The sequence below is a fragment of the Giraffa tippelskirchi genome, chromosome 8 (genome assembly GCF_054371585.1).
Source record: "Giraffa tippelskirchi isolate mGirTip1 chromosome 8, T2T-mGirTip1v1.2.pri, whole genome shotgun sequence".
Lineage (NCBI taxonomy): Eukaryota > Metazoa > Chordata > Mammalia > Artiodactyla > Giraffidae > Giraffa > Giraffa tippelskirchi.
The window spans coordinates 100,423,264-100,443,502 of record NC_137282.1 but is presented as its reverse complement, the minus strand read 5'-3'; the positions used below and the strand labels follow the sequence as shown (position 1 = coordinate 100,443,502).

General features: G+C 41.5%; 1 protein-coding gene across 1 annotated transcript in view; it reads right to left on the bottom strand.

Moving 5' to 3' along the window:
* Nucleotides 1-20,239, bottom strand: part of NDUFAF2 (NADH:ubiquinone oxidoreductase complex assembly factor 2) — a 309,065-nt gene that overhangs the window by 82,571 nt on the left and 206,255 nt on the right. The window contains exon 9 of the transcript XR_014063525.1: nucleotides 2,117-2,241. The gene's annotated coding sequence lies outside the window, so the exon portion shown is untranslated. The remainder of the gene's footprint in view (nucleotides 1-2,116; nucleotides 2,242-20,239) is intronic.

Genomic DNA, 20,239 nt, shown 5'->3' with positions numbered 1-20,239 from the left:
GGCCGAGAATGTATTAATGACAGCCTGCCTGGGCCTTTGAGTGGCAGATAAAACACACAGATACACATTCTGTACATTTAACCAGCTCCAGTCCCTAACAAGCTTTCCCAATCTTTTGTCCCAGTCACTCATCTTTTTAAGCCAGATTCAGAAAAATGCATATACCATGCAAAACGTTTTTGTTTCTGTAAGAAGACTGTAACAGAAGTTTGAGGGGGGAGTTTGGCATTTTTCCAGCATATTCGGGAATCCCCGCCTACACTCTGACCATAATTAGCATGTGGCCTTCAGAATACAAGCCCAGGAGGAAGGAGACAGGCATAGGCCAGCCCCCTTGACTCTTCCCAGTTGCCCTTCCTCACTTACACCCCTCGCCTCCATTAAGCAGTCCAGCTGTAGGCCGCGTTAACCAGGTGCCCACCAGTCACCCCTAGAAGGCCACACAGGTGTTGCACACAGGGCCTTGCTTGGCAGCTTTCAGAGTTTATAGCCTCTGGACTAGAAAAGGCCTGACCCATTTCATTTGATGAGGTCAGTAGGAAATTAAAATAATTAGTGGGAAAAGGACTGGACTGGGTGTCAGAAGACCTGGGTTGACTTCCAGCTGGGCCACTGCTTAGCCATGTGACCTTGAGCAAGGAACTTAATCCCTGCAGCCCCAAGTTTTTTTTCAGTTGAGAAACGAGGTTTTGATCAAAGTGATCTGGGGAGTAAAGCTGAGCCAAGTGATCGATTTTGTGTGTACGTGGGTGGCTGTGCCTCTGCAGCTGTGTGTATACGTGTAAAGTATGGAAAGATCAATCCAAGGAGAAATGGATTCGAGCAACCACGGCACAAACATTGAGAAGTGGAAGTGAGCAGCCGAGATGGTGAGAAGGTGTGTTAAAGGGGAGAAAGTGCTTTCCCGTTGGTCCTGTAAAACAAATTGACCTAAAACGTAGCAGTGTAAACCAAAAACCAGTTCATTTAAAACGATCTTTTTAATGATTTTGTGGGTTTTGAGGTCAGGAAGGGGGCGTGGCCACTTTGTTGTCACATAGCTTTTCTCATGAGGCTGCAGTCAGATAGTGGTAGGGACTGCCACCATCTGAAGGCTCCACAGGGCTGCGTGTTGACACACCTGGGGACACCCACACAGGCCTGTTCACAGCGGATGCTGGCTGCTGCTGGAAGCTCAGCAAGGCTGTGATCAGAAGGCCTTTCTGGCATGGCTTTCTCAGGGGAGGAAGCCTCTGCCTGATGGCAGGCTTCCCCCCAGAGCAAGCATCCCAAGAGAAGAAAGCAGAAGCGGCACAGCCTGCTGAGACCTAGCCTGAGAAGTCAGACAGCGACACTGCTGTATCGTCAAGTGTTAGCGGCTCAGTCATGTCCAACTCTGCAGCCCCATAGTCTGTAGCCCACCAGGCTCCTCTGTCCATGGGATTCTTCAGGCAAGAATACTGGAGTGGGTAGCCATTCCCTTCTCCAGGGGATCTTCCCAACCCAGGAATCGAACTTTGGTCTCCTGCATTGAAGGCAGATTCTTTACCATCTGAGCCATAAGATGACCAATTAACCATTTGACCAATTGAGGGTGTGGAGGACTCTTACTCTTGATGACAGGATGTTAAAGAATGTTGAGGTCAAGTTGTAAAAGTGCCACTGGCACTGGACAAGACTGCTCTGATTTTTCTCGGTATCTTTGAAATAAATGTCTTGATAATTTCTATAATTTTATCAGCTTTCTGAGATAAGAGGCTTCTTGACTAATCTAGTTTGCTGAGTACTTATGAAGTGAAGGTACTTAAAGAATCACTGCACTTTTCAAGTAAATTGTATAGCTCCAGATCTGAGATTTCCCTTTAACCTCCACAGCTGTTCGATGTGAGTGAATTCAGTTATATAACTCTGCAGTGTGGGGGAGAAAAGCTGCGAAAAATCAAATAACCAGACATTTTTATTATTGCTAGATTGATTTGGATGATTCAGAAACAGACCTCTGCTCCTTGGGATCTGACAGCTGACAGTGAATTGGGACAATAATACTACATGAGACACAGCCCGAGGAGCCCCAGGGAACAGACGATGACCAGGGGAGAACACCCCAGAATTCATCTCAGGGAAAAATGTACCCTACCTGAACTTGAGCGCTTCTGATGCCGGTGGCTGAAAGCAAACACACTTCACATTCTCCTCCTTGGTCTAATTTCAGTGATTATTCCTTCCCATCTTGCGCAGCTGCCATCAGACTGATTTTAGTTCCTGGGGATTAAACAGTTTCTGAAGGTTGTTATCATTCCCCTTCAGTGGAGCATATCTTCAAACACCTTCCTGGATAATTACCATGGCCCAGTGATTGGGCAATCACCAGAGTGATTTTAAACACACACACAGACACACACACACAGACACACACACATTCTTCTCTAGTGTGTTCCTTTGTGTTTGTTCTGGTTTTGCATTTTCAAAGCCCAGCGGTTCGTGAGAGACAGTAGAAGGACAAAATAAAAAGACATATGGTAGTGCTTAAATTATTCCCCAAAAGGGAAAGTGTCCAATATGAAATTATTCAGTCTTTCTACCATTCTAGGCTGGGGAAGGAGGCATTTCAACCAAGAAAATCATAGAATATCCACAATACCCAGAGGAGGACTGAATTATATTATCAACTTCCAAATACAGTCAGCAATATTTCACCAGAAAAGCTGCTTTGCAAAAATTAAACCTCTAATGTTTACACTGGGAAATACCTCCAGTCCTTCTCTGCTGCCTTCCCTAGCCCCCCTGTACACACACACACACAATATCTTTCTCTCCCCAGGACTGTCTTTGTTTGGTTCACCTCTTTTATCCTAACATGTAGATATGTGATTCTGTAGTGAGATGGCCAAACGTCTTCCAAAGGAAAGATTACACAAAGTAGAATTTTTTTTTTTTTACAAAGTAGAATTTTGTCTCTTATTTTTCAAAATGTTTTAAGATCCTATAGACTCATCTGATATAAGCCTATGGAAAAAGACAGCCAGAAGGAAATCAATGAGACAATTCCGTGAGATCTTTTTTCATCCAAATTGATAACTAGGGAAGGAGGTGGAGGTTGGGTTTCAGCTTCCTGTTGTCTTCCTCAGTTTATGCGGCTTCAATCCATTCTACCCAGGCTTAGGCATGATACATAAAGGTTTTATGAAATGAGATAAATCTTGAGAAAGACTTTTCAATTTAAATTTTAAAAATGAGTGATGCATTCACAGTTCAATATGAAACCACTGTAATATGTATATGTTGAGGTGTCTGCCCCCATCTTCTCCAGGGCCTCCTTACCCCACCCCCACTCCTTATAAATAAGCATATTGTTAGTTTCTTGTGTATCTCCCCAGTGTTTGTGCTAATACAAACACACACAAATATATCCACATTTTCCTCCCTTTTCCATTGTTTTTGAGAAGGAATTTAAGAGAGCTAGAACTTGCCTTGTTTGTGCCCGTGGTGGGAATACACAAGTAGAGAGATCATAATGGAATACCAGAAGCTCATAAGAAGGGAAATGATTTCTCAGTTATTTAGATTCCCTGAATCACTTTCTTTGACATTGGTTCTTTGATTAAATCTATTCTTTGGGCCTCTTAGTTCTTAAAACTTATAAAATTGTTATTGTTTGCACAAGCAAAATTCTAGATAGTTTATATATAATAGCTCACCTCTTGCTTAACAACAAAAACATGTAAATGGCACATCCTTAAGAGAAGAACATAAAGTACAATAGCAAGTGCAGAGCAGGGTCCCCTTACCCAGTGATCTGACTATGGACATCCAGTGGGGAGGCTGACCATGTCCTGAGGGAAGAACAATCATTCTGATTTGGAAGCTTTTTTTGTTTTACATGTATCCATGAATAGAGAAGGGGCTTCCCAGGTGGCGCTAGTGGTAAAGAACCCACCTGCCAGTGCAGGACACTTCAGAGATGCAGGTTCATCCCCTGGGTTGGGAAAATCCCCTGGAGAAAGGCATGGCAATCCACTCAGTATTCTTGTCTGGAGAATTTCATGGACAGAGGAGCCTAGCAGGCTACAGTCCTTAGGATCGCAAAGAGTCGAATATGACTGAAGCGACTTAGCACACATGCATGCATGCATAGAGAAAACAAAGACCTTAGAACGTCTTTCTCTTCTGACACTTGGGAGTCTAAAGTAGAACCATTTGGTAGATTTTAGAACAGCCACAGGAATGTGTATGTAACCAGATAATTGATGCTGGGCATTGTGTGGGACTGTGCCAGACTCCAAAAACAATTAAATCATTTTAAACTCATATTTTGGAAATGAACAGACAACAATGACAACTACCTATCTTGTGAGCAAGTTGAAACACAATAATGATGTAATTTGTTGCCATTTTTCAGTGTGTAGTATCGTATTATATGCCAGATGAATAAAAAACAAACTAAATTGTGAATGATATATAGAATAAATGATTGCATGGATCATATTGCAACAATTGCTTTACATGGTTGATGCTTTCCTAAAGAGTTATATGATAGATGAGTTTGGGAAAATCAAATAAAATTTGATTAAATGTTTACAGAAATCCTTAAGATGACTCATTTGTTTTGATTTTTTATTTAAATGAAATATATAAAAAGATTTTAAGATATCTTAACAGGACAAAAAGTGTGCAGTAAAACGAATCTCCTCCCCACCCCATCCTAGTTTCCCAGAGCTATTCCTTGGCCACACCCCCCAACATACCACTTTCCTGTTTCCCCCAGAGATATTCTGCATATTATAATATGTAAATCTTTCTCTTTTACATCACAAATAAGAGCATGCTGCAAACCTATTCATCTCCTGTCTCCATCAGCACAGGCACACCTATGCACCAGAATGTCCCACTGGAAGGAAGGACCGAAGGTTATTCAGCCAGGCCCCCATGAATGATGACTCTTCTCTGACATGAATGAGACTCTTGGTAGAGTAAAATGAAATCATCTTCTCGTGATCTCGTTTCATAAATGTCCTTGTTATACACTGAGTGTTGTCCTCTCCCCATTTCTGGCATCTGGAAACTCATTTATTCCCCTCTCAGCAGTTACCATCATGTGCTGCATGATGTTCAGAATCTGAAAACCACTCTTTTATACATTTTGTTTTCGTTTTTTTCATTGTTTCAGGCAGGAGGAGAAATTCAATCCCTGTTATTCCATCTTGGCCAGAAGCAGAAGTGTCATATTTTTTAAACACCAAAGTGTTGCCTAAACTTAAACGTATACAATCATCTGATCAACTCACTAAAAATGAAGATTCCTGGGCTCCCACCCAGAAGTCCTGATTCAGCAGGACTGCCTTGGAATCTATATTTCTAACCAGTAGCTCAAGTAATGTTAAAGCCCTGCCATGGACCAGACCAGTTGTTTGGGAACCACTGGCTTCAAGGATGATGATATTTATTTGTCAGCTATCCTCAAGTGATACCACCATATGGACAGTCTGTTTTTTGGAAGAATAAAATAGAAATAAATAGAGAGATGGATTTCTTGCCAGACTTTGAATTACTGAGGTTTTGGAAACACACTGTCACCTCTGATGAGTGTCTGACGAGGCCAGGGTTCTGTTCCAAAGGGACAGCTCTGCCCAGCATGTGACACAACAGACCCAATGAGCTTGATGGCAAGTTGGAAGTCAGGGTGGAAGGGGCTCATTTGCTTGTCTGTGCAGAAAGGGCACAGATCCCAGCAGCTTCAGCTTAGTTAAACTCATTTTGGAAAATATTTTTGGCTTGTGTGGTTTTATGCTTTTAGAGTTCCATTTTTAAGCACTGGGCCTGTCCAAACCCACTGAAGCTGAGCTGAAGTATCCAAGGAAGATGCTGAGTTTCACACCGATCTCTGCTGAGTCTGTAAAAATTTCTCAGATTTGTCCAAACTGCTTTGTTGAGAAACCAAAACAAAAATCACAAATCCCAGTGGGGTTTGTAGGATCCTGTGGTTTTCATCCCAAACTATGGTAAAACCAGAGGTCAGTCATGTGACTTTCAAGCCTAAAGGTTTCATTATGAATCCTGAAAGAAACCCACAAGCTTCAGTCTTAAAATATACTCCCAAGAGAAAAAAAGAAAAGAAAATCTTCTTAGTGTTGGCCTGGAATCATAGACTTAGGAAACATGTCCAAACCAAATGTTGTCGGGACTCACTGCATTTTAAATCCAAAGCTGAATTTTATTCCACTGGGGTGACATTGTTTATTAACACTGTCTGTGGCAACTGGATTGTCTAGAAAAGTTCAGGAGAGCTAGCTAGAAGAATTCTCTTTCTTGTGCTCTGTACAGAATTGGTCTATTGTTCAATAGACAAAATGAGTTCAACCACATAAATGATGAGGTTTTATTTTGCCATATCTCCCATTTCCCTAGGATATGTAGATAACAAATTATGAAATTACTTTTATTTCTACTCTTTAATATTTCACTCATTAAATGTCAGATTCCTTTGCAACAATGATTCAAATTCTAGGATACACAAGAATAAACTGGAGAATTTGTGACATCTGTATATTCCTATTACCTGTCTGTCTACATGACAAACTATCCCAAAACATAGAGGTTTAGAGAACGAGCATTTTATTATATTTCATGATTTTTTGAGTTAGGAATTCTGACAGGGCTCAGCTGGGTGATTCTTCTGCTCAATGCGATCATCTTGGGTTACCCATTGGTTTTTGAATGGTGCTTGGTCTCACCTGGAGGATCTAAGACAACTTCACCCTCATGCCTGGCAAATTAGAGAGGATTACTGTAAACTGGGGCAGCCAGGTTCTTCTCTTTCTCCTTGTAGCCATAAGGTTTCTCCGCATGGTCCAGGGCTCCCAGAGACTAAGGCTAGACCTGGAACTGACAGAATATCACCTCATTGTTCCTGGAACTGACAGAATATCACCTCATTGTTCGAGCAGCCACGGGTGGATTTCAAGGGGCGGAGAAACAAATCTCACTTCTTGATGGGAGAAATGTCAAAGAATTTGTGGCCATCTTTTATCCATCACAATGTAAAGGCCAGAATTCTACTCCCAGAAAGTCTAACTTAGTAGGTGTGTGGTGAGGTTCCAAGATTCTGCATTTTAGAAAATATCCAATGAGATTCTGGTGCAAAGCATCCCCACAGCACATGCTGAAAAATAACCACTTTACAAGATGTTATGGAAAGTGTGCTTATAGGGAATCTGTCCATCAGTCAATTAAGAAACATCAGCTAATCATGTGATGTGTGTCTGGAATCACATCATATGCTCTGGAGAGAGTAAAAGGAACATAATGATCCCAGCCCTGAATGTGCTCATACTCCTTGAAACCATAGTGCAAGGGGATGCTGAATGCTAGAATTCCCCATGGGAGATGGCCGGGTAGGGGAAAAGGGCAGAACAAAGTCTGTGTATCGCCAAGGTGACTGAGGCAAACACTGGGAGCTGAGCCATAGGAATCAGATCAAAAAGTGTGCTGGGATGAATAGGTGGCTAGAATAAATTATGAGGGGAAAGGGAGCTGTTCTCTGCAAAGCTTCTAGAGAGAAATGGAGATGAGGCAGAACATGGAAGCAGGGGGTATGACAGCTTCCAAGCACATTTTTTCAAAGTGTGATCTTTTCTCCCAGGCTTTTGACTGGACCACTTCCCCTCATCTTTTATTCCTCCCCAATCCTGACTTTCTTTCTGGACCTATTTTCCTGTGTTGCTCCTATGCCAGCAAACCAAGAAGCTCTGCTCCAAGATGGGACAACCAGTCTTTCCACTAACAACATAGAATTTCAGGCAGCCTTCTGACTTACTCTGTACTTGGCTCCAGCAATCAAATCTGCATCCCACCCCCCAAAGCAGACTCTTGTGCATGTGAATGCCTGCACATGTATGCATGTGTGCATGCATGCGGGTGTGTGTGTGTAAGGGGATGACTCCTGGGGGAGGCATAAGGTTTGGAGACTCTCAGGTGCTGGCTCAAGCTATGAAGAATGTTACCGAGTGTCTGAGCACATTGCTGAAAATAATACCAAGAAGGATGACCTGTAATCTAGAGAGATACGTGGCATGAGAGATAACAGTGGAATGAACTCTGTGGCCATGGATCAGAAGAACGGGTTGGGAGGGGTGCTGGCACAGAAGGGTCCAAGAGGCTATCTGTAAACAGGCGTATGTGTAGGGTGCCCCAGGGCATGAAGCCTGGCTACTCAAAGATGTCTTATTTGGCTGAATGGAAAACAATCCCTTCTTGTCCCAATCAGAGGCTACTGTCAGCGCTAAGTTTTGAAGAGCCAGGGCTGAAAGCCAGGGGGGACCAGCAGCAGCTTGGGATGGCATCAGCAACCAGGCAGGGACCTGGGCACAAAGGGAAGTTCATGGCTAAGCAGTGAGTCAGGAATCAGCTAGGCAGGGAGCTGGAGGGAAGGCTGAGAGCAGGCTGGGCAGCCATGGTCCCATAGCACAGGGTGACCCTTGGGCCAGGGCATGCTCACAGACAGACAGCATAGTGAGACACAGATCTCCAGGAAGAGGGCCAGGAAGACAGGCCTGGATCATGCCGTTCTGCATACGGGCTCATTCCTAGCCATAGCTTAGGGAGGAAGCAATTGCAAATCAGTCCAGGGCTTCTGGGTCCATCCTCAGGACAGGACAGGAAGGAAATATCAGGGCTCTGTGCCAGTTAGACAAAAAGTGCCCCTCAGACAAGCAGCTGATGCCCCTGAGTCCTAAGGGCCCCTTCCTCCAGGAAGACACATGATTCAACTCACACCGCAGGTTTAGTGTGCATAGTGCATTTGGACTAGCTCCCTCAAGCCCCTCAGGAGAGCCTTTGTGCAAGACAGCAAGTAAAAAGCCATACAAGGTGACCAGTATGGAGGCAGATTTGAGGGCCAATTTTTGTCCTGAATGTTTCAATATACTGGCCAGATCTTGATTTCTTTTTTTAACCATAAGTCAGGAAACTTTTGAGTTCCTCTATACCTCATCAGACACAGGGGTGGTAAGTTAGTCCCTATCAGAGAGATATGAAACATTAATATTAGGCTAATTGGGAAAACAGGGAGCAAGTGGGCAGTCCAGGGAGCCTGGTGCCTAAGCACTGTCATGCCAGCCGGCCCATCCAGTAAGTGGCCGGCTTGAGCTGAGAAAGGCTACCCAGGCACTACTGCCAAAAACACTGTTCCAGTTGAAAGGCAAGCCACATTCCACACCCTGGCAACTGAAAGGTGACAGCGTCTGTTGTGCTCGTTTTAAGATCGGGAAAATACCACCGCATCATGGAGTGACTGCTGAAAATTTCAGGACACTTGCATCAAAAAACAACAGTGCTCTATTTGCCCTGCCACTCCAGGGGAGGCTGATGCCCCAACCAGTGAGCTTTTCTTATGCTAGTCAAATAAAGCCCTTAAAATACCTCTACTTCCTAATCCATCACCCACCCATTTCCCTATCTGTAGACACCAGCTTTCCCAGTGAGTGTGTTGGTTCTGGCAAGAGGCTCTTGACCTGATTTCTCTTTCAGTTGGTCTGACTAGTTAGGTCTGACTGGGGCTAATCTTCTTTTCAGTTTCTTGAATGCTTGAGGTATGCCAGGCACTGTGCTCAGGGAATGCAGATAATTAGGACATGGCCCCTCCCCTCAAGAAGACAGTCGCATGGAAAGAGGGACAGACAGGTGGACAATGGCTGCCTACCCAGTGCCTCTCTCCTCTTTTCTTGCAGAATCCTAACACTATTTGAAATCCTCCCTTCACTCCCCTTCACAGACACACTCCACACAGCCTGCTCTGGGTGTAGGAGGGAGTGTAAAGTCAGGGGCAGGATGAGTCAGAAGCAGAGTTTTAGGGAAGGGAGATGGGCCTGTCCTGAAAGTACACACTGTTACTGGGAGGGCTGGTTGTCCTTTCCAGCAGCTGAGCCGCATGTCCTATTGGGAGAGGAGCAACCCAGGACAATCATACCTGAAAGAAAGCCAATGTGCAGCTGTAGTTCATTCATGTTCTTAAATATTATATAGTGTGAATACATGCAATTTATAGTGCTTCCCAGGTGGTGCCAGTGGTAAAGAACCTGCCTGCCAGTGCAGGAGACATAAGAGACATGGGTTCAATCCCTGGGTTGGGAAATTCCCCCGGAGGAGGAAATGGCAACCCACTGCAGTATTTTTGCCTGGAGGATCCCATGGACAGAGGAGTTTGGTGGGCTACAGTCCATGGGGTTGCAAAGAGTCAGACATGACTGAGCAACTAACACACACACATACAACTTATACACTCATATAGTCAAAGGTTACTTCTAGAGTCTTAAAATTGTGTCTCTTTGAGCAGAGTTGTTTGATGTTTGTTGTTATAAACAATGGGCTTCTTGGGTGGTGCTAGTGGTAAAGAAACCACCTGCCAAGACAGGAGACATAAGAGACTTAGACACGACTGAAGCGACTTAGCATGCATGCACGTTATAAACAGCACTATTATAAAACATTCCTAAGCAGGTCTCCAGGCACCTATGTTTTTATTTTTGTTGTTGCTGAGTCACTCAGTTGTGTCTGACTCTTTGCAACCCTATGGACTATAGCCCACTGGGCTCCTCTGTTCATGGGATTCTTCAGGCAAGAATATTGGAGTGGTTTGTCATTTCCTTCTCCAGGGAATCTTCCCAATCCAGGGATCGAACTCTCGTCTTCTGCATTGCAGGCAGATTCTTTACCACGGAGCCACAGGGGAACTTATGTGAAAGTTCACATTTAAAGGATCATACCAAATCGTTTTTCCCATGATAGTAAAATGTCCTAGTGACATTTCTGTCAACAGCGTGTAGGGGTTCCATATTCTCACTTATGCTACATTTCATAGCATTTTTTTTATTCAAAAAAATCTAGTGATTTCCAATACAAATATAAATTTGAATTTTTCTGATTACTGATGACTATCATCATGAATATTGTTATTTTGTTTCTGCTTCTGTGAAAGCTTGTTCAAGTCTTTTGCCCATTTCATTTTCAGATATTCGTATTTTTCTAATCGATTTTTAGGTGTTACTTACATATTCTGAATAATAATCATTTGTCAGCTGTATTTGTTCCAAATATCTTCTTCCAGTTTGTAATACATATTTTCACTTTTGTAACAAACAAGTGTTGCTCATTTTTATGTGGGCAGACTTACTGATATTTTCTTCATAGCAAGTACTTTTTTTATCTTGTTAGTAAGTCCTTGTCTACTCCAAAGTCATAAAGATATATTCTTCTATTTTATGCTAAAAATTTTAAAGTTTTGCTATACACATTTAAGTTTAATTCACCTGAGATTCATTATGTGTATGGTGTGAGATAGGGATCCAATTTCGCTTGTTTTCCATATGTATTGATATAAGCAAGTGTCCCAGGACAGTTTATCAAATTATCCTCCCTATTTTCAATGACTGTAATGCCATCTCTGTCATATATTAAGTTTCCATATGCACAAGTCTGCTTCTGGGTTTTCCATTTTGTTCTATTATCACTTTGTTTAGTCCTGAGCCTAGTCTTATTTACCATACCTTTATGAAAAAATGTTGCTATTCGGAAAGGCAAATTTTCCCACCTTATTCTTCTTCAAGACTGCTTAGCTATTCTTAGGTTGTACTCATCAATATACATTTAGAATTGATTAGTCAAGTTCTTTGAAAACCTCTGTGGGGATTTTTATTGGAATTGCACTGAGTTTATAGATCAATTTGAGGAAAATTGACATCTTCATAATACTGAGTTTTCCTATCTATTAAAATAGTGTATCTCCATTTATTTAGGTCTCTTTAAAATGTTTTCATTCACTCAAAATTCAACTGCTCTCTGACAGACACTTATTTCAAGGGGCAAAAATCCTTGCCATGATCGAACATACATTCTGGTAGGGAGAAGACAATAGAAAAAATAAATAGGTAAAAATAACAAATATGTAAAACTAATAAATAAAAGGTCAAAAGGAAGCAAAGAAACTGGTCACATGCCTATCTGGGGGAAGGCAGAAGAAAGGCAAGTTAGGAAGTTTCACATGAGGAGCCTGGACTGGCTAGAGTAGAGATAACAAAGGCAGGGACTGTAGGACCTGAGGTCAGAAATGAGACAGGGATCCATTCATTCACATGGGCCAGAGTGAGGCTGGGCTGGTGACTAGAGGAGGGATGTGATCTATGTATAAACAGGGCTGCCCTGGCCGCTGTGTTGAAAACCTATGAAGCAGGAAGTAAGTAGGGAGGCCATCTATAGGTTCCTACAATCGTTCAAATGTGTCATGATGGTGGCTTGGACCACGGTTGTGGCAACGAGGTGGTGAGAAGTAGCCAATAAGAAGTAACAACACCAAGAAGATTTGCTGATGAATGAGATGTGAGGGGGAAGAGGTTCCGAGGACTGATTAGTCCAAGAGACATCCCTGAGCAATGGGAGAGAGGCTGTTGCCCTTTACCAAGGTGGGAAAGAGTAGGTTGGAGGGGGGATGTCAGGGGCTCAAAACTCTTCGTAAGTTTGAGATTTCTAGTAGACAGCTCAGGGGACACGCATTGTGGCCTGCTAGATACTGATGAATGGTGTTCAGAAGGGAGATGCCAACTGAAGTTATACACTTGGAAGTCACTTAACCGTATCAGTCAGGATCCCAACAGAAAATAATGGTATATGCAAATTAGGAATATTTAAGTAGAATTTATTTACAGAGGGGCTATTTTTAGAGGTGGGTATGTAGGGAAATCCAAGGAATAATGGAAAACTCTGAGTGTTGCAAACACCAAAAGAGCAGGAGAAATAGGGGGCCGCAGGAAACTGGGAAACACCTGGGTGAATAAGGGGGTGCTGAGAGGAGACATCTTTTGTTAAGAGTCCTTACCCAGGAGGAGCCAAGCGAATAAATTCCTGAACATCACGTTTGTCTCTCCCCTTAATATCCTATCTCCAACCAACAGGAGCCAGAAGGCACAGAGGCCTGTTGATAAAATACGTATAAGTCAACCTCCTGAGGCAAAGCCCAGGAAGTAGAAAGATTGAGAACAGATCTAAAGGGAAGCAGAAGATACCTGGAGCAGGCAGGTAAGATGGTATTTGAAGTGATGAGATTGAATGAGATGACAGGGAATGTATGTAGACAGAGGAGATGTCCAAGGACTGAGCTCTGCAACATTCCAATTCTTAGAAGCTGGACTAAAAAGGAAGAAACAGCAAAAGGCACCGAGGAGGAGTGACCAGAAAAAAATCTCTAGGTGAGAATGGGGTCTTAGATGTCAAGTGAAGAAGCTGTTTTTAAGGAGAGTGTGTCACATGCTGCTCTTAGGTAAAGTAAGATAGGTCCTGGGAACTAACTCCTGGAAGCAGCAAGCAGAAGCCACTAGTGGCTTTGCCAAAAGCAATGGTAGTGGGAAAGAGACCTCATTGAAGTGGGTCTAAGTGAAAATCAAAGAATTGAGAATAGATAACAGAAGGAATTTTGTTAAAAATTATAAAATTATATGTAATAAAGAGGTTGAGGGAAATGGATGGTTGCTGGAAAGGAAAGTAGATCAAGAAAGGTTTTTGTTGAAGATGAGAGGAAATAATAGCATATCTATATACTCATAGAAAGGATCTTAGCATAAAAAGGGAACAATGGATGATGCAGGAGAGAGTCAAATTGCTAGAACAATGCCCTGAGGTAGATAAGAAGGGGTGGGGCCTGGTGCATAAAGAGAGGGCTTGGGTTTAGTTCAAGGCTTGGGGAGTTCATCTACAGGAGCAGGAAGAATTGTAAGCATGTAGGTACAGATGCTAGTGGGTGTGCAGATGTAGTGGGTGATATGGAAGTTCTTGTCTGATTGCTTCATTTTTTTTTCGGTACATAGAAGCAGTGTCACCAACTGACAGAATCTGGGAGAAGTTGGCATTTTGCAAAGAGGAAATATATCAAGTAGTCAACTAATTTAGTAATCATCAACATTTTCTCTTTCAAAAATAATTTGAAAAATAATGTCTCTCAAAATATTTGCAAATGGTGTGACTGACAAGGGCTTAATTTCCAAAATATACAGTTCGTACAGTTCAACAACAAAAAAATAAACAATGCAATTGAAAAATGAGCAGAAGACCTAAATAGACATTTCTCCAGAAAAGATATACAGATGGCCAACAGGCCCATGAAAGATGCTCAAGATCGCTAATTATTAGAGGAATACAAATCAAAACTACAAGGTACTACTACCTTACACTGGTCAGAATGGCCATCATTAAAAAGTCTACAGACAACAATGCTTGAGAGAATGTGGAGGAAAGGGAACCTTCCTACACTGTTGGTGGTAATGTAAGTTGGTGCAGCCACTATGGAGAACAATATGGAGGTTCCTCAAAAAAAACCAAAAATAGAGCTACCATATGATCCAGCAATCCCACTCCTGGGCATATATCCAGACAAAACTATAATTCAAAAAGATACATGCACCCTTATTTTGATTGCAGCGCTATTTCCGATAACCAAGACGTATAAACAACCTAATGTCCCTCAAAGGATGAATGGATAAAGAAGATGCACTACATGTATGCAAGTGTGTCATGATTTTGGTAAAGCATGTTAAAGCATGTTAAAGAATGAAAAGTGCAATGGAGCTGAGGATATGCGTATAATTCTTAGTGATTACAGTTATTGGCTACAGAATATAATCTGGGTAATTTCTTCAAACAAGATTTATAATTTTTTCCATACTGGGCTGGGAAGTCCTTTGTTAAGTTCATTTCTAGTTTCTTTATAAAAAAAATCTTTAAAAATATGTTTTCTAAGTTGTTAAGTATACAAATAAAATTAGTGTTAATATATTGATCATATTATCAAACCAGCCTGAAAGAAATCTTGATACCTAATATATAGGTTGCCCTGGGCTCTGTTGCAGGCTGTCATATCTTCCATAAATATTGCTAATTATGTTTCCTGCTTTTCAATGCTTATGCTTTTCATTGTTATTCATGTCCTCCTGTATTGACAAGTAACTCCAATATAATATTGAATATAGAAGTGGTGATAATGACTGTTATTAGCTTATGACAGACTTTAAATGGAATGCTTTTAACATTTTATCATTAATAAAGATGTTTACTCTAGGTTTTGGATAGGTATTCTTTGTGGATTATATTTATGTGTTTTTTTAAACACTAAATGACTCCTTGATAATAACTTGGTCATTATGTAATATATATATTTTTTATGTGACTGGAGTCTGAATATTTACAGTCTAAGGAGATACAGTTTATTATGCCCATTTTACAGACAAGAAACTGAAACTTAGAGGAAAACATAAGACGTATAAGGTTTATACACAGCGGATGTCAAAACAAGAATTAAAATCAGGTCTGTTTGATTATAAACATAAGCTTTTTCCACCAGCTATCCTCCCTGAGGGCAAAGACTAGTCTTTCTGTGACCTGTGTGAAAGTCGCTCAGTCAGGTCCGACTCTTTGCAACTGTACAGTCCGTGGAACCCTCCAGACCAGAACACTGGAGTGGGTATCCTTGCCCTTCTCCAGGGGATCTTCCCAACCGAGGGATCGAACCCAGGTCTCCTGCATTGCAGGTGGATTCTTAACCAGCTGAGCCACCAGGGAAGTAAGTCTCAAATGCCCAGGGCAGTGCTCTGCTCATAGTACTTACTCAAGAAATTTGCTGAATAAATAATGAATGGATGTTTCAAGACCCTACAGATTCTTTAAAGTTTCCTTAGCTGGAAAAAAATTAAATAACACTTTTCCTACCATATGGGTCACAAAATGATGTTAAATGTAAATGGAAGAAAAGATCTAAAGAAGTGGGTCTAAAAGGTAATCTTGGTAATTTTTTTATTATAGTTTTTTAAATTCTTCATTGGAAGAATTTTAATTCATTGCAATAGATTTTTAAAAGACCAATAGGAGACAGAAAGTGAAATTGAGAGAAAGTCTCTTAAAATGTACAAAGTCTCCAGTGGTCAATGATTTTACTAGGGTGTTTATTATATTCAGGACCAAAGAAATCAAAATCATTGATGGTCAAGTCTTCATTAAAACTTCTCCATCTCTTCAGTCCCCAAAGTGGTATTTCTTGGGCAGGTATGTTTTAGAGAGATTGGGAATAAGTTTCTCCAATTAAGAAAGGAAGAGCATGCAAAGACACATTGTGCATGGTGCCAGGCAGAAAAACCAGGTCACGAAGGCTCTAGGAGGGAAGTCCCCCTACATCCTGCAAGACCCTGGGATGGGCCTCTGGGGCACAAACAAGGGCAGGAGACACTGCATAAAACACTTGCCAAAGTAGGATAAAGGTGTCAACAGCTGTAGCCAAAATAATATTTCACTGCTTGTCGAAAAACATGCAAGGAAAGACTACACTGTCACCTCTTCTGGGAAAAGCAAAAATAAAGTTGTATTTCCACCTTAATTTTCCACCTTGTGGGCAAAAATAAAAGGAAAATTACTTCTGGGCAATACTGCACATATCAGAGAATAATGAGCCGTCTTAAGCAGTTGAGCAAGAAGTAGAGCAACCCACGTTCTTCTCTCTAGAAAAGAATAATGCAGTGAGTTCCTTTAAAGTAAACCTTAAAAAAAAATTCTATCTTCAAAAGTAAATACAATGAGATACACCATCAGGGGCCATCTAAGAATGCCACATCTCTGCTGGAGTGTGACACTTGAAAATAAACTGGAAGTATAGCATTTGGGAGGCTAAAGTGATTCACACACCGCCCCATCACTGCCTCATGTCTCTCTCAACTTCAAGATAGTTCACATCCGTTTTTTTCTTCCCTTTCCTCCTTCCTCCCTCTCTTCCTTCCCTCAGTCTCTCATTGTTTTTATGTTTTAAATGTTGATTCATTGAACAATCTAACAAACTTTTCTGCGAAGCCAGGTATTAAGATGATGTTAAACACTCTCAGCTTTCAAGATTGGCTTCTAATTGCACAGATATGGTCCCCTCTGTGTCTCTGTGTCTGCAGAATTCTAAGACAGTCACCAAGATTTCTGCCTCCAATGTATGTACCCTTTATAATCCCTTCCCCTTGACTGTGAGGGAAACTGTCAATATAGTGTGATGTCACTCCCACAATTGTGCTATGTCATATGGCAGAGGGATTTATAGATGTAATTAAGATCCTTAATTAGCTGACTTTGAGTTAATCAAAAGAGATTATCCTAGGTGGGCCTGGTCCACCTAACCAAAAGAGCCTTTAAAAGTGATAGAAGGTTTCTAAATGAGAGAGATTTCTCCTGTTAGCCTTGAAGAAGCGAATGACCATGTTGTGAACTTTTTATAGGGGAAACCGTGTGGCAAAGACCTGAAAGTGTTAGTTGCTCAGTTGTATCCGACTCCTTGTGACCTCATAGATTGTAGCCTGCCAGGCTCCTCTGTCCACGGGATTTCCCAGGCAAGAATACTGGAGTGGATTGCCATTCCCTTCTCTAAGGGGATTTTTCTGACCCAGGGACTGAACCTAGATCTCCCACATTGCAGACAGATTCTTTACCATTGGAGCTACCAGGGAAACCCAGGAAAGACCTGAGGGGACTCCTAAAACTGACAGTGGTCCCTGGCCAATAGACAGCAAGAAGCTGGGGACTTCACTCCCACAAGTCCAAGGATCTTAATTCTGCTAACAACCAGTGAGACTAGAAGGGGAACTAAAGCCTCAGATGGGACTGAGCCCCGCTGACACCTTGATGACAGTTTGATGAGACCCTGAGCAGAACACCCAGCCAATCCACACCCAGACTTGGAATCCTTGGGAAGGATGAGATAATGAATACATTATCTAAGCCACTAACTTTGCACAGCAATAGAAAACTAAGAAATCTATCCTTGAGCCTAAAAGCTTGATGACAATATCCCTAATCTGAGGCTTTGAGTGAGAATTTACTAGGTAATGGGGAGAAGAAGCTAATGAGCTCCTTCATCAGCTGGAAAAAGTTATCTCAAGTGTTTTAGTTGAGGGCATGTGATAGTCATTCCTGCTGTTCAGCAAATGTTTCGGCTCTCTCTCCCTCCAGACCCATGACAGCCATGTCGTGACTATCCCCTGGGTGCAGTCCTAGTTGGATGGACCACGTGCATCGTGTTTGTCAATGTGTATCACTTGGGACCAGGGCGCTGGAGCAGTGCAGAACTCCCCAGAGCCCCCTTTCCCTCTGCTCTAGTCACAGCAGTGCTCCAGAGAGTCTGGGCCCCAGAGTCAGGTTACGGGGGCAGAGCCTATCTTGCTGGCCCATGTTTTCACCTATAGAGTGAAAAACAAATCTTATCTGAAAACACAGCAACTTTACAATTGTTTGTTACTGCATCATAACTTAGTCCACACTCTTACATGGGAAATTCCTGAACTATGCAGCCAAAAAACCAAAAAAGCCAGAGATACAGACATGAGAAGATAGGAGAAGACTCAACCTCTTACATGGTGTCACATGCCCGAATTATTTCCACTTCTTATTTCAAACAAACAAAGAATAAATTTTTAAAATGCTTTATGTCAGTGCGTGCAGAAGAGAAAAAACTTGAACTTCAGCCATCACTCATCTATGCTGAAAAGCACGAGGCTCATAGGATCAAATAAAGTCCGAGAAGGCAGAACCAACAAAGCAGCTGGCTCTTTACTTTGTGCAGGGAAAAGTGGGGAGAAGCTCTTCTTGGAAAACTCTTCTTAGGACAAATGTCATTACCAGTCTTTGGGATTTCCATGTTTCCTTAATTTTAAGACCCTAGAGGATGAGTGTTCATATCCTGCTCAGTAAGATTATCTAAAGATAATTTAGAAGGAGTGTATCTACCCAGTAGAAACAAACAATACAAATGTAAGGTCTGATTTTTACAAGTGCTACGATGGGTCAGGAAGATCCCCTGGAGAAGGGAATGGCAGCCCACTCCAATATTCTTGCCTGGGAAATCCCATGGACAGAGGAGCCCTGGGCTATAGTCCATACAGTCCATGGGGTTCCAAAGAGTCAGACATGACTGAGTGACTAACACTTGATAGGAGAGAAAATGGATGAGCAGTACAATCCTGGTTTTAAAAGGAAGAAAAATAATATCATGTTAATAGGGAGATGTTAATGTTAAATGATCAGTTTGATCAGTTATAAGGTCCTTTTGAAAACTATTCAGATGGTTTCTGTGGCAAACACTAAACTTAGATCTTAAAGATAGAGGTTCTGGTGAAATATTCTTTGGGAAATTAACAGAAATTCCATTCTAGCAGATTTGGATTTGGAAGATAAAAATACCACTGGCTCTGTGACTAGTGGGATAGTTGAAGCAGATATGTATAAATTAAGCAATCCCTATGTATATCTTTTTTCAAAGTGTTATTCTGTTCAGACCACATCAGTAATGTATAGCCAAAGAAACGGATTGAGGAAGGAAAGAGATCTCTTGACCCCAGCACCCAGTGACTCTTGATCAAATATTATAGAAGTAACTAGATTATTATACTTCTCAAAGGTAAATTTGATCAAAAATATACATTACCAAGAACTAGAACTGGGCACTATTACTTGTGGAACATTTTTTTCAATTTGAATATTCTAGCTATGTCTATATAGTAAGAGGAAATGGAATACTGAGACAATGACTGGGCAATTTAGGCTGTAAGTTTATATTTACAATGAAAAATAAAGTAATTGTGACAAAACAGATTGTTAAATTGAATCACCTAAGGTAATTGCTTCAGTTCCTTCACCCCACCTTTTTATAGATGTGTGGTCATAGCCTTTGGTAGAGATAAGGATATTGTGGGTACCTGAATGTTGGACTTATGGGCCAAAGGACACACTCCTACTGATGGTCCAAAAGCTATTGTAGGTGCAAAATACTTGCCTGCTAGTCATATGCTCTTCTCACTCCAATGCTAGGTGATGTTACCAGCATATGGCTTCCATAGGCAAGCTGGTTGCTATATATTTAGGTTCTATCTGTATTTCCTTTGGAGCTGTGCAATGAAGTCCTCTGAATGATGAGGAAAAAAGCACAGCATCCTCTTGAAAGGAATGTCATTCTGTTCTCACAACACAGAGAGGTACATTTAGTGTACATTTAAGGGTAAATAAATGCAGCAGATTAATGATCTCAGCATCAAAGAGACACTGAAACAGGCCACTGATGATCTTTCATATTCTACCTGAAACTGTAAAAAGATGGTGTAAGAGGTAGTTTGGATCTTTAGAAAGAATCATTTCCTTTCTAGAATCAGTCACCCCTCTTGGTTTCTCAGCTTTTCCTCTAAATAGCAATGTTGATGCTTTATTA